This window comes from Erpetoichthys calabaricus, chromosome 7, assembly GCF_900747795.2.
Source record: "Erpetoichthys calabaricus chromosome 7, fErpCal1.3, whole genome shotgun sequence".
NCBI lineage: Eukaryota > Metazoa > Chordata > Cladistia > Polypteriformes > Polypteridae > Erpetoichthys > Erpetoichthys calabaricus.
The window spans coordinates 174313398-174328285 of record NC_041400.2 but is presented as its reverse complement, the minus strand read 5'-3'; positions in this window follow the sequence as shown (position 1 = coordinate 174328285).

The following is a 14888-nucleotide window of genomic DNA, read 5'->3' as shown; positions in this document are numbered from 1 at the left end:
TGGCCCAAAAAATAACCCGAGCTTTGAGGCAGTAGTGCTAACCACTGTGTCTCTGTTCCTTCCTGAGATAACATTAATAAAATTAACTATCAGTAAAATTTGTTCCAAGACAGTGGCAGACAGGAAACATGAATTTGCTAAGAGTTGTCCCCCACAGAATTCATAGCAGATCCCAATGGAAAATTTTGCTTTGCAAAGATTGATCTTTGATGGCTCATGAAGCTTAAAAGAGATTATCATTTATGTTTCATTTAAGAATTAACTTTGTCACAGATGTTTCTCCTAGAACTCCTTAGAAGAAATAGCTTTAGATAAAAAGGATTAAAACTGAAAATTTGGTTTGAAAAGCATTTTATATGTTGTGAGATCTCTTTTAAGTCTTCTTTTAATCTCTTTCATGACTTCATAGTTGTATTTATTATTGAACTGTTGCCTTTATCCAGGTGATTTACAACATTTGAAACACAATTGGTTCTATTTCTTTTGATCTAATAATTGGAGCACAGACATGTGCAGTGACACATTGGTGTCAGTAGTGGGATTTGAACTCACAACCTCAGAGTTTGAAGTCCAAAGTCTTAACCACTATGCCACACTGCCTTTCTTCTCTTGTAGAATGAGTATGATCTAACTGGAACACAGCAATATAAATTAGAACAACTAATTGTGTTATTCAGAAGCAAGGACTTCAGCTTTGTAATCCTAGTAAAGTGTTTTATTAGTACTTCCATACATTTCACCGTTGTCACGCCAACACAGACACAGACAGGCAGGAGACAGGTTTTGCTACAGTACACCCATTTATTTACATAATACAGTGCCCAAATTACCAGTCCTGCAACACATCACACCATAATTCCTCCTTGCCGCCAGTCCTTCTGCCTCCACTCCTCCTCAGGCTTTTCTCTTCGTCCCATATCTGCCCAACTTATGGAGTGAAGCGACTCCTTTTTATAGGGCACCCGGAAGGACTCCAGGTGCCCAACAAGCTTCTTCCGACAACACCTCTGGGCGGAAGCGTGACCAAATAAGGCTCTGGAAAGGTCTATGCGTCCCTTAGCGGTGGTCACAGGTACCAACAGGGTTGAGCTCCCATGCTCATGACCCACTGGAAACCAAGGGAGCTGCCCTCTATTGGTCCGGGGGAGAAACTCTCCCAATAACATTCTCCAACCCCTGAACCTTACACACTTTGGGCGTCCTGGCCGGGTACCGTACATTACTGAGCACATAATGCAAAAATTCAAATTGCAAAAAAAATTGTCAAGGCACAACTTGGAAGATCTGAGCACATTGTATGTCTGTGTTGAGATCTCTCCTGAAACTCAAGAGGAGACCCTTGAGAGAATACCGGGGTATTTTTTTTACTCAGGACAAAAATCTGAGAAGCAGGAGACAAAAGAAAATGTCTCCATTGTTGTCATGGAGAAACCAAAAAGAAATATTAAGCAGTCTCTTTTTTGATTTTTCATTCCTATGGAGTCCTCTCCTCTATTGAATCGAAAAGTATGGCTTGTTTTTTTTTTCCCCTGATGCTTTTGCTCATTCACTGCCATTGCTACCAAACAAGCAACACACAAAAAGCACATGGATTATTCACTCCATCCTGTTTGCATCAATTACACAGCACTCTGGGTAATATTATTAAAGAGTAGGCTCACATATTACACACAGATCACATACAAACCCATAAAAAAATTAATTACCTTTAAGACATGACGACACCAACACAATTCCAGTTTCCTTCCGTATGCATGTTTTGTGTTGAAATATATTAACACATTTTCATCAAATTTTTAGTCCACTACTAGGTTCAGCTTTATACACTCGATGGGCTGTCCCCATCCAACATTGGATGCTACTGCTCTGTTATGTTACACTGGTCTTGCAAAGCATCATGGACTGCTGAGAAAAATAGTTAATCTCAGCCAGCCACACAGCAAATTTCCAGAAGAATATGCGTTGATCAAAGTCACCACAGCATATTCATTTTGATGAATTTTGCTGATCAGTACTGGCTTCTACCATGTGATTGGTGTCAGTGTGATGTCCTGACGCCTATGAGTTTAAGATGGTGGCACACAGCACATCATTTTCAAATATGAATTTAGTTAGGGAAAGGATATTTAGATACAGGGAGGAGTTTGCTTTGAATTTCTTTTTGACTTTGTTTTTCACCCTGCATTTTAGTATTTCTCAAAGTTAGAGATAAATACATTGACCTTCTACATGTTAACTGACCATTTTACGGGTAACCCTTAAACTTTCTTATTTTCTGTTCCTATTCTCCAACAAAACTGTCATTTAGTGATAAGACAGCGTCTCATCTTGGTTGTAATAGTTAGGATTACTGTATATAAACAAAAATACACTGCCCAAGAGTTCAGAAGACAACATGTTAAGAAGAAATAAAAGGACGAGGCAGTCGGTGCATTTATGAACCCACACAAGTTGTGTTTTTGCTTCATATTCACCTACACCGAAAACGGTTGTCAAGATGCAATATGAAAATATGTGAACTGTCTCACTGGCTATGATGACATGAAGGAAGATAATGTGGGCTTAACATGCATGGAAAAATAAAACTGATTCCAGTATCAAATTAACTTTGAAAGATGTATTTATTAATTTACTGCCGAAAACAAAGTAAATCTGGGAATCAAAGCAACTGATGGCATAACTTTTCATACTGAACACACCCCAGATAAAAAGATAATTCTGATTTCCATAATTTCTCAGTTTAGATATGACATACAATATTACTTTTGATGAATTACAGTAGAACATTTGGTCTGTGGAGACCTTTTCATGTGACTTTCATTGTACAATATGAGAAGATCTTGAAAAAAGTTTATAACTTAATGGAGAACCTAACCAGACATCCCAGGTTATTCTGGGAAAATCTTCTCACCCCATCTCTTAAGTTTTTCTCAACTCAGTATTATTGGGTATTGCTTCTCAATCAAGATTTTTGTCTTCTTTTTGTTGTTGAATGTCCTGCATGTAGCAAATGTAGCTTGATATGTCATCTTTTAATCATCAAACATTTTTGAAATTCAGTAAGTTTTTTTTTCTAAGTGACCAGTCAATCTACTCTGTGCAATGCTTGTATGGACTGGGTGTTGGGAAAGGTCATGGGGTCCAGCGGCTGTGGGCATCTGTTGATGAAGAAAGATTCACTGATCTTGACTTTGCTGACGATGCTGTGATCTTTGCGGAGTCAATGGAGGCTCTGATCAGACATCTGAGTGTCTGGGCTTGCGAGTATCCTAGAAAAACAAAGATCCAGGCCTTTAATGACTTCTTGGGCACGGCCATCAGCAGTGTGTCTGTCTGCGGAGAGAGTGTCAACTTCATCAAGAGGTTTACTTACAGTACCTCAGCAGTAACATTCGTGTCTCTGGTGACTCTTCCTATGAACTCAGTAGACATATTGGGAGAGTATGGGGGGTCATGAGGTTGCTGGAAAGGGGTGTGTGGTGCTCCTGATATCTCTGTAAAAGGACAAAGGTCCAAGTCTTTAGAGTCCTGGTGCTTCCTGTCTTGCTATATGGTATCCAGTGACCTAAGACGAAGACTGGACTCCTTTGGTACTGTGTCACTTTAGAGAATTCTTGGGTACCGTTGGTTTGACTTTGTGTTGAATGAACGGTTGCTCATGGAGTCCCGAATGAGGCACATTACCTGCATTGTGAGGGAGCGTCAGTTACAGCACTACGGCCATGTGACGCATTTCCCCGAGGGTGATCTGGCTCACAGGATCTTCATTGTTGGGGACCCGAGTGGCTGGACCAGGTCAAGGGGTCAACCACATAACACCTGGCTGTGGCAGATAGAGGGTCATTTCTGGAGGGTGGGACTGGACCACATGTCTGCCTGGGGGGGTTTCCAATCGTGATCCCGAGTTGTTTCGTCGTGTGGTGGGTGCGGCAACACACTGTACCAGTGCATGCTCCCCAACTTGACTTGACTCGACTTGAATCAATAATCCAGGCAGAAGGATTCTTCATATTGGTGAAACTCTAAGGTGTTTGATTGAAACAGTTTTCAGTTGCACATTCTTGTTTTTAAAGTTGTGGCTGGGGGTGTTTGAATTAACTAGAGATAATGCTCTTCAGTGCTCTTGAGAATTCTTACATTGGATTACTTCAATAGAGACTCCATCTGACAGGACTTTATATCCAGAAGCTGTTATGTCGATTTTGTTTTGAGTCATGAAACAGTGGACCAGTTATTTTTCCTTGCACAAATACTTGAACATTTGTGAGTATTTGTAAGTCCTGGATGTGATTTGTAAACTTGGGAAAACCAATGACTTGTGTACCCTATAAAATGTTGTAGGAAGTACTACGATAACATGATAGGGTTTCAGGGTTATTGCTGAATGCTCGTTTTTAAGACTAATCTGTTTAATGTGTGCACTCATTCATCCCAAGCATTTAGGAAGTTAAGGGTTACAGTATATCTCTGCTTTTGACAGAAAATGTTCTTTTGCAGCTATGCTATGGATTTTCATCTTGGGCAGAATGTCAGATACAACTTATAATACATTACGCAAAAGCCTGCTTATTTTTATTTTCACATAGAAACTAAGAGCAATTCACGACCAATTTGTTCTCTTTTCAGTGAATCATAAGAATTGATTTGCAAGCACAAATGTGGGAGTGCTAAAATGCATGATGCTGTCAGCCTCTTTTGTTTAATTGTTTAAAGCATATGCGTGATGCCATGAGCCTCTTTTGTTTAGATATTCAAAGCGCATGATTCATGATTGTCATTCACTTTACTTATGATTCTTTGTAGTTAGAACATTATCAGAGAATGAACGCTCTATCATTGATCATTCTCTCATTTATCATACACGTACAACAGTAACAACACGTTTATATTTAAGTGTTTTAAATGTTTGTTTTGTACAATCCGTTATTAGAATCATTTCAATGTGTAAACATAATATTAAACTAATACATTTCTTTGTACATTGAACAAATTAGTCACACAAAATCTTTACTTTAGTACAAACTTTTTACAGCTCATTGAATGCACCAAAAAGTATATAATTCACTATTTCTTTCAAGTTCGAACTGAGTCATTACCCAAGAATGAGTCACACAATTCTGGCTCACTTATGATTCTTATTGCAGTTATACATTTTCACTATATTGTCATGTTTTATGCTTTCAAAGAGGTTAGTATTACACAGTATGAAGTACCAGCATGTTTAATATATAATTTAATAAATATAAATTATCTACTACATAATAAAGCTACTACATAATGAGTTTGTGTATCCATGGCATAGAAAGATCTCAAGGGTGCGCCAAGCAACCACTGGGGCCCCAAGGATTGGTGCTGGACTCTCTCCACTTCTCTCTATACACCTTCTCTTATTATCCTGCCCCAAGTTTTTCCAACCAGAGATATGCTGATGAAACATACCTGTCATTCCCCCCAGAGGACTACATGGAATAAGGTGGAATCTTTGCATGTCTCACTGTTTCTGCTAATTGAATGAAGGAACACCATCTCCACCTCAACCAGGCAAAGATGGACCATCTTATTAGCTCGTCTGTCTATTAAGCACCCCATTTCTGTTCAGCTTAGGCTGCTTATCACTGAAACCCACCAAGTCACTATACAGCCTTTGTGTGGTGATTGATGACCAAATGTCTTTCAGGGACCATGTTGCTACTGTCTCAAAATCTTGAAAATATACTCTGTACAAGATCAGACCATATCTGACAGAATATGCTGCACAAGTCCTGTAGGAGGCTTTGGTCTTATCACGTCTGGACTACTGCAACTGTCTGCTGGCAGTAGCGCTAACTTATATCACCAAGCTGCTGGAGATAATTCAAAATGCAGTTGCATGTCTGCTGCTAAGCCAGCCAAGATAAGTACTTGTTACTTCCCTCTGCTGATCACTACACTGACTTCCAGTAATGGTATGTGTTTAGATTGAAACATTGATGCTTGCCTACAGAGTTGTTGGTGGGTCTGCATCTATATATATATATATATATATATATATATATATATATATATATACTGTATATATATATATATATATATATATATATATATACATATATATATACTGTATATATATATATATATATATACTGTATATATATATATATATATATATATATATATATATATATATATATATATATATATATATATATATGGAAGAGAAGGTCTGTGATACGGTTTGCATATTTGCAGTTGGAGATCCACAAAGGGAGAAAAAAACGAATCACGTATCATAAAATAATTTTATTCCTGAGCTTTCAACCCCTATCAGGGGCCCCCCCCCCCCCCCCCCTTCCCCCAACACTGAATGTGTTGCTATATTTTGCCTTTGATTCTTGTAAGTCTAAGCATTATCCTCTGATGAAGACCCCTGATAGGGGTTGAAAGCTCAGGAATAAAATTATTTTATGATACGTGACTCGTTTTTTTCTCCCTTCGTGGATCTCCAACTGCATATATATATATATATAGAGAGAGAGAGAGAGAGAGATAGAGAGACAGAGAGAGAGAGAGATAGAGAGAGAGAGACTTGTGAGGTCCTAGGCTCCTTCTCAACTACTCAGGTCTGCTGCTGAATGGTGTCTGGTGATGCCACCTCTGCATGGTATCAAATCTCAGTCCAGACTCTCTTCATTTGTAGCTCTTGGCTGGTGGAATGAGCTGCTTACTTCCATCCGAACTGCTGACTCCCTCAATGTGTTTAACAAGTGCTTGAAGAGTCTTTTGTTTGGTGACTTTCTATTTCTGAATGATTTTTACTTGATTATGTTAAACTCCTTTATAGGTCACTTTGGATAGAGCATCATCTAAGCAAAGAAATGTAAATGTGTTGATGCTGAGGAAAATGTATGTATTACTTAAAAGTATTATTTTTTTAAATTTGCCACTATATCATTTGCCTGTAAAGGTTAAAAACCTTGATGTTCAAGAAAAATATAATAAAATATTTAAGCTGATAACCAAAGCAATAAATTCTCCAAAAATCTAAAGATGTCTGTTTATACAATGAAGCAAAAGATAAAAGATTGTTTTATGAAGATTTGAGGTGTCACCAGCTACCCCATTTAATAATGATGCTGTTTTTTCAAGGCTGATTTCACATATGTCTTGCTTTGTTGCTGGTCCAGAATGAAGACCATGATGTCTGAGGGTATTGTTTTATTGTTTATGAGGCAGTGAGACAGGCAGACTTGCGTCTAGAAGCAGGGCTTTGGTGACATAATGTTAGCTGGGGACTTCCTGGCTAGATGCAAAAGTAAAATTCTATTAGGTTGCTGTGGCTTTCTCAACTCATTCCATGTGATGTACTCTTATTTCTGTAAGCAACAGGCTTATCTCTTGATCTCTTGCCTGTGACTATGTATCTACCTCTCTCTCTCTCTGTCTATATATATATATATATATATATATATATATATATATATATATATATATATATATATATATACATATATATATATATATATATATATATATATATATATATATATATATATATATATATATGTAGTATATATGAGGGGGGACCCAAAAATAACCGGAAATAAATAAATAACCTAACAACAACAAAATTCCGGTTATTTTTGGGTCCCCCCTCGTATACCTGTATATATAATGTCACATACACGTGTGCATGGGAGGCAGCAAAAGGGCTTGAAGGAAGGTACTGTAATTCCACACCAGACCACGGTGTAGCGAGGTCTGATCCTTTCTCTTTTTCTACTACAGACCCATCACAGGAAATTCTGCCTGGTCTCCATGACACTACTTCCGTTCAGGGGGAACTGATGATGCCACTTCCGGTCCAGTAGACACTCCTTCTGGTCAGAAGCCCGATGACATCACTTCCGGTTTCAGTCATAATTGCCTCACTTCCTCTGCCACACTTTAAAAACCCACCATCTCAACTTCAGCAGTTAGTTCTGTTTTGGACTCCAACCTGTACATACTTGTACACAAAATTCAATCATTTTGCAGCCAGGATCAATTATACGGGAAGCTGCATGAAGCCTTTTTTGGTCTCTCTTGTCTCATCTTTGACAATATATATGTATATATGATATGTATATTGTGTGGAAGGGTTGGGGTCCATACCTGGCTGGGATGCCCCGTCGGTATATGTTCAGGGGGAGCAGCCATGGACTTTGCAACACCTCCCCCTGGATGCTAGGTGGCGGTGCCTCGGTTTCCTGCAGGGCTCCATGGGAATTGGAGTTGGGTGCAGCCCTGTTGGGTCCCTCAGGCGCCGCCAGGGGGTGCTGCATCTGGGACTCCTGAGCCCTTATGGGCAGTGTATTCGCCACACCCGGAAGTGCAGCCAGAACTCGGCAGTCAACCACCTTGGAGCACTTCCAGGAGGACTATAAAAGGAGCCAGCATCCACTACTCAAGGATCCTGAGTCGGGAGGAGGAGGACTACACTTAACGGGAAGTGTGGTGGTGCAAAGAGGAAGTGTTTGAGCTTTTGTGTACTTTGGACTGTGTTGTGCCTGTGGGGGTCATGGGGAAGACGTGCCCCACAGGTGAAGAAAAATAAAAAGTTTCTTGGTTTTATACGTGCCTCCAATGTGAGTCTGTGTTGGATCAGGTGCCTATATAGCACCTTTTTGCTACAATATATACTGCCTTATTGTTTACAATGTTTGGTGTTTGTTTCAGATCAACACATTATTATTGATTGCCTCTTCCAAATTAAATCTTAACTGCTATAATTGTGTGTTACAAATTTATAGCCTCTCACTAAATTTCTAGGATTTGAATATGTCTGGGAACACTGCATGCTGAACATTTTTATAATGTATCACATTATACTAAAATGCCTACACTATATCATTAATAAATATTATTTATTCCATTGATACCACTCAGGGGGAACACACTTGCTAAACAATTTATTCTACATTATTCACTGTGTTATCTTCAGTAATTTGTCTCATACTCTCTGCGTAAGATGGCACTCAGTCTGTTTACTACATATCATTAATTAAAGGAAATGCATGCAAATATGATATATGTAATGAGGATTATTTGTCTGTCAGTAATGTGCAGTGTTTGACATATCAACCAATTAAATTTATAGAAACAACACTGATAATAATGCAGGCCATAACATCATCAACTGGCAGGCATAATCTATCATGTTGCAATGAAAGGTCATGAATTGAACTACTTAGTAAAATCTAGCTGTTAATGTCATGTAGTTATAATTTAATTTCACCAAAGCTGAACTAACCAGAATGTGCTGTTTGTAGTGTGAAATCTGACTAAGTGACATTTAATAAAATGAAAAATAAAAATAGATTTCAAGCATAGTTCTTCTGTTATGCCCTCTAAATAGATTGCACTGCTTAGTTAGTCAAGACCTTATCCTTCCTTTTTTGTTTAACAGTGTGGTACTGTTTTAATTTTGGTTATACGACTGAAATGTTTTAGCAAACATATATTTTATCTTGTGCTAAAGCCTTCATTTTCTTTGCAAAGGAAAGTCTACATATATTATATTTTTTTCAGTTTTAGTTGCTGATAGTATTATCAGTGATTTTTTTCCAGGATGTAATGATTATAAACCAGTTCTTCATTTTGGTCACAGACCTTTGTTAACTAGAAGAGAGATTTTCATCTGCCTTTAACTCGTTCTGACAAGCTTAGACAGATAAGCCAAGGGCAGTGTTTAGAAACTGAGAAAGGGCAAATTTAGGACTTATAGAAGCTAGAGACATTTTAAAGCAATGATAAGGATAGGACTTAAAGGCATATTATTAAAAGTAAATGTAAAATCCTTCAAGATATGTCAAAATCTATTATGAGGAAAACATTCTCCAGGAGGAGAAATGAGAGGCTAGTTACACTTACTATAGTTTTTTTTTTTAGTTTATCTTAATATATAAATTCAATTAATATAATTTTATTTATTTTTATTGACTATATATACTAACCACCTGTTTCCGGTGAGAGTTGGACTCTGCTAGGGCTGCCCTTTGTCTCCGATTCTGTTCAATACTTTTATGGACAGAATTTCTAGGCGCAGCCAGGGCGTTGAGGGGGTCCAGTTTGGTGGACTCAGGATTGGGTCACTGCTTTTTGCAGATGATGTTGTCCTGTTTGCTTCATCAGGCCGTGATCTTCAGCTCTCACTGGATCGGTTCGCAGCCGAGTGTGAAACAGCTGGGATGGAAATCAGCACCTCCAAATCCCAGACCATGGTCCTCAGCCGGAAAAGGGTGGAGTGCCCTCTCAGGGTTGGGAGCGAGATCCTGCCCCAAGTGGAGGAGTTCAAGTATCTCGGGGTCTTGCTCACGAGTGAGGGAAGAATGGAGTGATAGATCGACAGGCGGATCAGTGCACCATCTGCAGTGATGCGGGCTCTGCATTGGTCTGTTGTGGTGAAAAAGGAGCGGAGCCGAAAGGCAAAGCCCTCAATTTACCAGTTGATCTAAGTTACTACACTCACCTATGGTCATGAGCTGTTGGTAGTGTCCGAAAGAACGAGATCGCGAATACAAGCTGCTGAAATGAATTTCCCCTGCAGGGTGTCTGGGCTTTTCCTTAAAGATAGGGTGAGCAGCTCGGTCATCTGGGAGGAGCTCAGAGTAGAGCCGCTGCACCTCCGCATCGAGAGGAGTCAGATGAGGTGGCTCGGGCATCTGATCAGGATACCTCCTGGACGCCTCCCTGGTGAGGTGTTCCGGGCACGTCTAAATGGGAGGAGGCCCCTGGGAAGACCCAGGACACGCTGGAGGGACTATGTCTCTCAGCTGGCCTGGGAACGCCTTGGGATTACCCCAGAAGAGCTAGAAGAAGTGGCCGGGGAGAGGGAAGTCTGGGCATCTCTGCTCAAGCTGCTGCCCCCGCGACCCGACCTCAGATAAGCAGAAGAGGAAGGATGGATATACTAACCACAGTACCTGACAAAAACAGGTAATAAAAAAAATGATAAAAAAATGTTCTACATGTACCTTCATTGCCTTTCCATGATATTCATATGTGTCAGATGTTCAAGCATGTTCCCATAAAGCCTGCTTCTCAAACTCTGTCTTTATTTTCAAAGTGTCTTTCTTGCCTCCTGACCAGTTTTATACTTTATACTTTTTGAAGGCGACTCTCTCAGCATGCCTCCTATGCCTTTTCTCCTCTTCGTATGTCTCACGCTTGCACAGATCTTTCAATCACGTCACCAAAGCCAAACTAACCAATCAGTTTGCACAGAGGGACTGAACACACAGATCTTAGTGTGTTTTTATCTTAGTTTTATTATACATTATATAAAATATATATTATATTATACAGCCAAACCCGATTTAGGACAAACTAGTTTAGACTAGGCCAAGCTAGTTTGTCCGAAGCACGATAGGATGAATCAGTTTGGTATAGGAAATCGGGATTTCAGGCCAAACTAGTTTAGACTCGGAGAAATCAGTTAGTCCTGGGAGCTCTGCATTGATTTCAAGATAATCTAGTTCGGACTAGGTTCTTCCTATCGTGCTTTGAAAAAACTAGCTTGTCCTAAAATATATATTACATATAATATAAACTGCTCAAAAAAATTAAAGGAACACTTTGAAAACACATCAGATCTCAATGGGGAAAAAATCATGCTGGTATTTATACTGATATGGACTGGGTAATGTGTTAGGAATGAAAGGATGCCACATCGTTTGATGGAAATGAAAATGATCAACCTACAGAGGGCTGAATTCAAAGACACCCCGAAAATCAAACTGAAAAAATAATGTGGCAGGCTAGTCCATTTTGCCAAAGTTTCATTGCAGTAACTCCAAATTGCACTCAGTAATTTGTATGGGCCCCACATACTTGTATACATGCCTGACAATATCGGGGGGGCATGTTCCTAATGATATGATGGAAGGTGTCCTGGGGGATCTCCTCCCAGATCTGAATCAGGGCATCACTGAGCTCCTGCAAAGTCTGAGGTGCAACCTGGCAGCATCAGATGGATAGAAACATAATGTCCCAGAAGTTTTCGATTGGATTTAGGTCAGGCGAATGAACGTGGGGGCCAGTCAATGGTATCAAGTCCTTCATCCTCCAGGAACTGCCTGCATACTCTGCATGTCATGCACCAGGAGGAACCCAGGAGCCACTGCACCAGCATAGGGTCTGACAATGGGTCAAGGGATTTCATTCCAATACCTAATGGCAGTCAAGGGGGTGTTGTCTAGCCTGTAGAGGTCTGTGCGTCCCTCCATGGATATGCCTCCCCAGACCATCACTGACCCACCACCAAACTGGTCATGCTGATGTTACAGGCAGCATAACGTTCTCTATGGCCTCTCCAGACCCTTTCACGTCTGTCACGTGTGCTCAGGGTGAACCTGCTCTCTTCTCTGAAAAGCACAGGGCACCAGTGGTGGACCTGCCAATTCTGATATTCTATGGCAAATGCCAATTGAGCTCCATGGTGCCAGGCAGTGAGCACAGGGCCCAGCTAGAGGACATCGGGCCCTCAGGCCACCCTCATGAAGTCTGTTTCTGATTGTTTGGTCAGAGACATTCACACCAGTGGCCTGCTGGAGGTCATTTTGTAGGGCTCTGGCAGTGCTCATCCTGTTCCTCCTTGCCCAAAAGAGCAGATACTGGTCAGTCCTGCTGATGGGTTAAGGACCTTCTGCAGGGGACACTGTCCAGCTCTCCTAGAGTAACGGCCTGTCTCCTGGAATCTCCTCCATGCCCTTGAGACTGTGCTGGGAGACACAGCAAACCTTCTGGCAATGTCACGTATTGATGTGCCATCCTGGAGAAGTTGGACTACCTGTGCGACCAAACTCTGTAGGGTCTAGGTATCATGCCTCATGCTTCCAGTAGTGACACTGACCATAGACAAATGCAAAACTAGTGGAAACCTGCTAAAACATTCCTGTTTTGGGGGTCGTCTCATTTTTGCCCCTCTAGTGCACTTGTTGTTAATTTCATTAACACCAAAGCTGCTGAAACTGATTAACAACCCCCTCTGCTACTTAACTGACCAGATCAATAGCCCAGCAGTTTCATTGACTTGATGCTATACTCTGATTAATTTCTAATTAGTTCCTTTAATTTTTTTGAGCAGTTTATATATTTTATCATGGCTAGTGGTCCTCTACGGTATGCGGTACCACCCCAAGTCAAGAGGAGGTGCTGCCACTAATCTTGTCCTCTCCTATTCCTCCCACAGCACCAGAGAAGACACCCAATATGGTCACCTGACTCCACCGCTTGCTTTGGACCTCATATTGAGAGTTTACAGTGACAGCTTCCAAATGCAAATTCAACACTTGGAATCAATTCCAGACCTTATACCTGCTTGATAGATAGATAGATAGATAGATAGATAGATAGATAGATAGATAGATAGATAGATAGATAGATAGATAGATAGATAGATACTTTATTAATCCCAATGGGAAATTCACATTCTTCAGCAGCAGCATACTGATACAATAAATAATATTAAATTAAAGAATGATAACAATGCAGGTGAAAAACAGAAAAACAGACAATAACTATGTATAATGTTGAATGTTAACGTTTACCCCTCTGGGTGGAATTAAAGAGTCGCATAGTTTGGGGGAGAAACGATCTCCTCAATCTGTATATAATGCAATAATGAGGGAACTACTCCCACCTGGCTATGGAATAGCTTGTCAGTCAGATGTCCATATGCTCTGAGACCCTGAAAATAGGGGAATCATGTATAAAAATGTTTGTCTTTTCTAAACAGCTCATACAGTATTTTTGTTAAACCCCTTGCATTAAAGCTGAAAGTCTATACTTCAATCACATCTGGATTACTTTGTTTCAGATCCAATGTGGTGGTGTACAGAGCCAAAATTATGAAAATTGTGTCACTGTCCAAATACTTATGGACCTCACTGTATCTATGTTGTGGCCTATGATTTTTGCCACACCTTGTTTATGACAAGTTGATGCCTATGAAAATAAAACTAAAATTAAGAACTTGGACCTAAAGAAAATAAAGAAATGAGAACCTTTACATGAATAGAATGTCTGAAAAGCTGAGTATGGTGCATCCTGGGATTTGTAAGACCATCCATAATACGCTTGAACAGATCATCAGATGTTAAGACTAAACATTCCCAGTGCACTAAAATAAAATAAAACAATATAGTAGGGTTAATGGGAATCAGACAATTGCAATATTTGCAAGTTTTTGTAAGTATGTATTGTTTTAAAAAATACTGCCTCTCAATATTTGCCACTCAAAAGCTGACCACCTAATTCAGTTAAATGGAGGAGCCAGTTCTAGTGTAATGACATTTACATTTACTGTATATTTTTAGATTTAATAATTAACATCTTTCAAAATATTATTTGGCAAAGTTCCGTTTACTAGTAATTTCTGCATAAAAAATGCAGTCTTCCAACTTACAGGAAATCATCCACCTACCAAATGAAATTTTTATCACAGAATGCATGAATAAAGGTTTCTTGATAGCAAATGGGCACCACAATAGAAATATTATTTATAGTTATTTACACGCTTGTTTAATAATCTTTTCCAATTTCCTCAAACCATTCAATTATAATGAAATATTGCAAACAAAAGCCACATAAGTTTAAATTAAATATTGTGAAAAGATTCATGTAAAAAAAATTTATTTGAAATGAAAACGAATGGCAAAACAAAAGTCATTTGGCAAGCCTGATACAATATTGATGGATCACATATTGCTAACACTTTTTTTTAATATCTGAATATGCTGAAGCATGAAGAGCAGGGACAGAACATCTCTGCATTTGACATGGACCATTAAAGAGACCTCAGCCCGACATTCATGGTGTTTTGGGAGTAAAACCGACGGGGACCTGATAAGACTTTCCTGAGGTATCTGAGG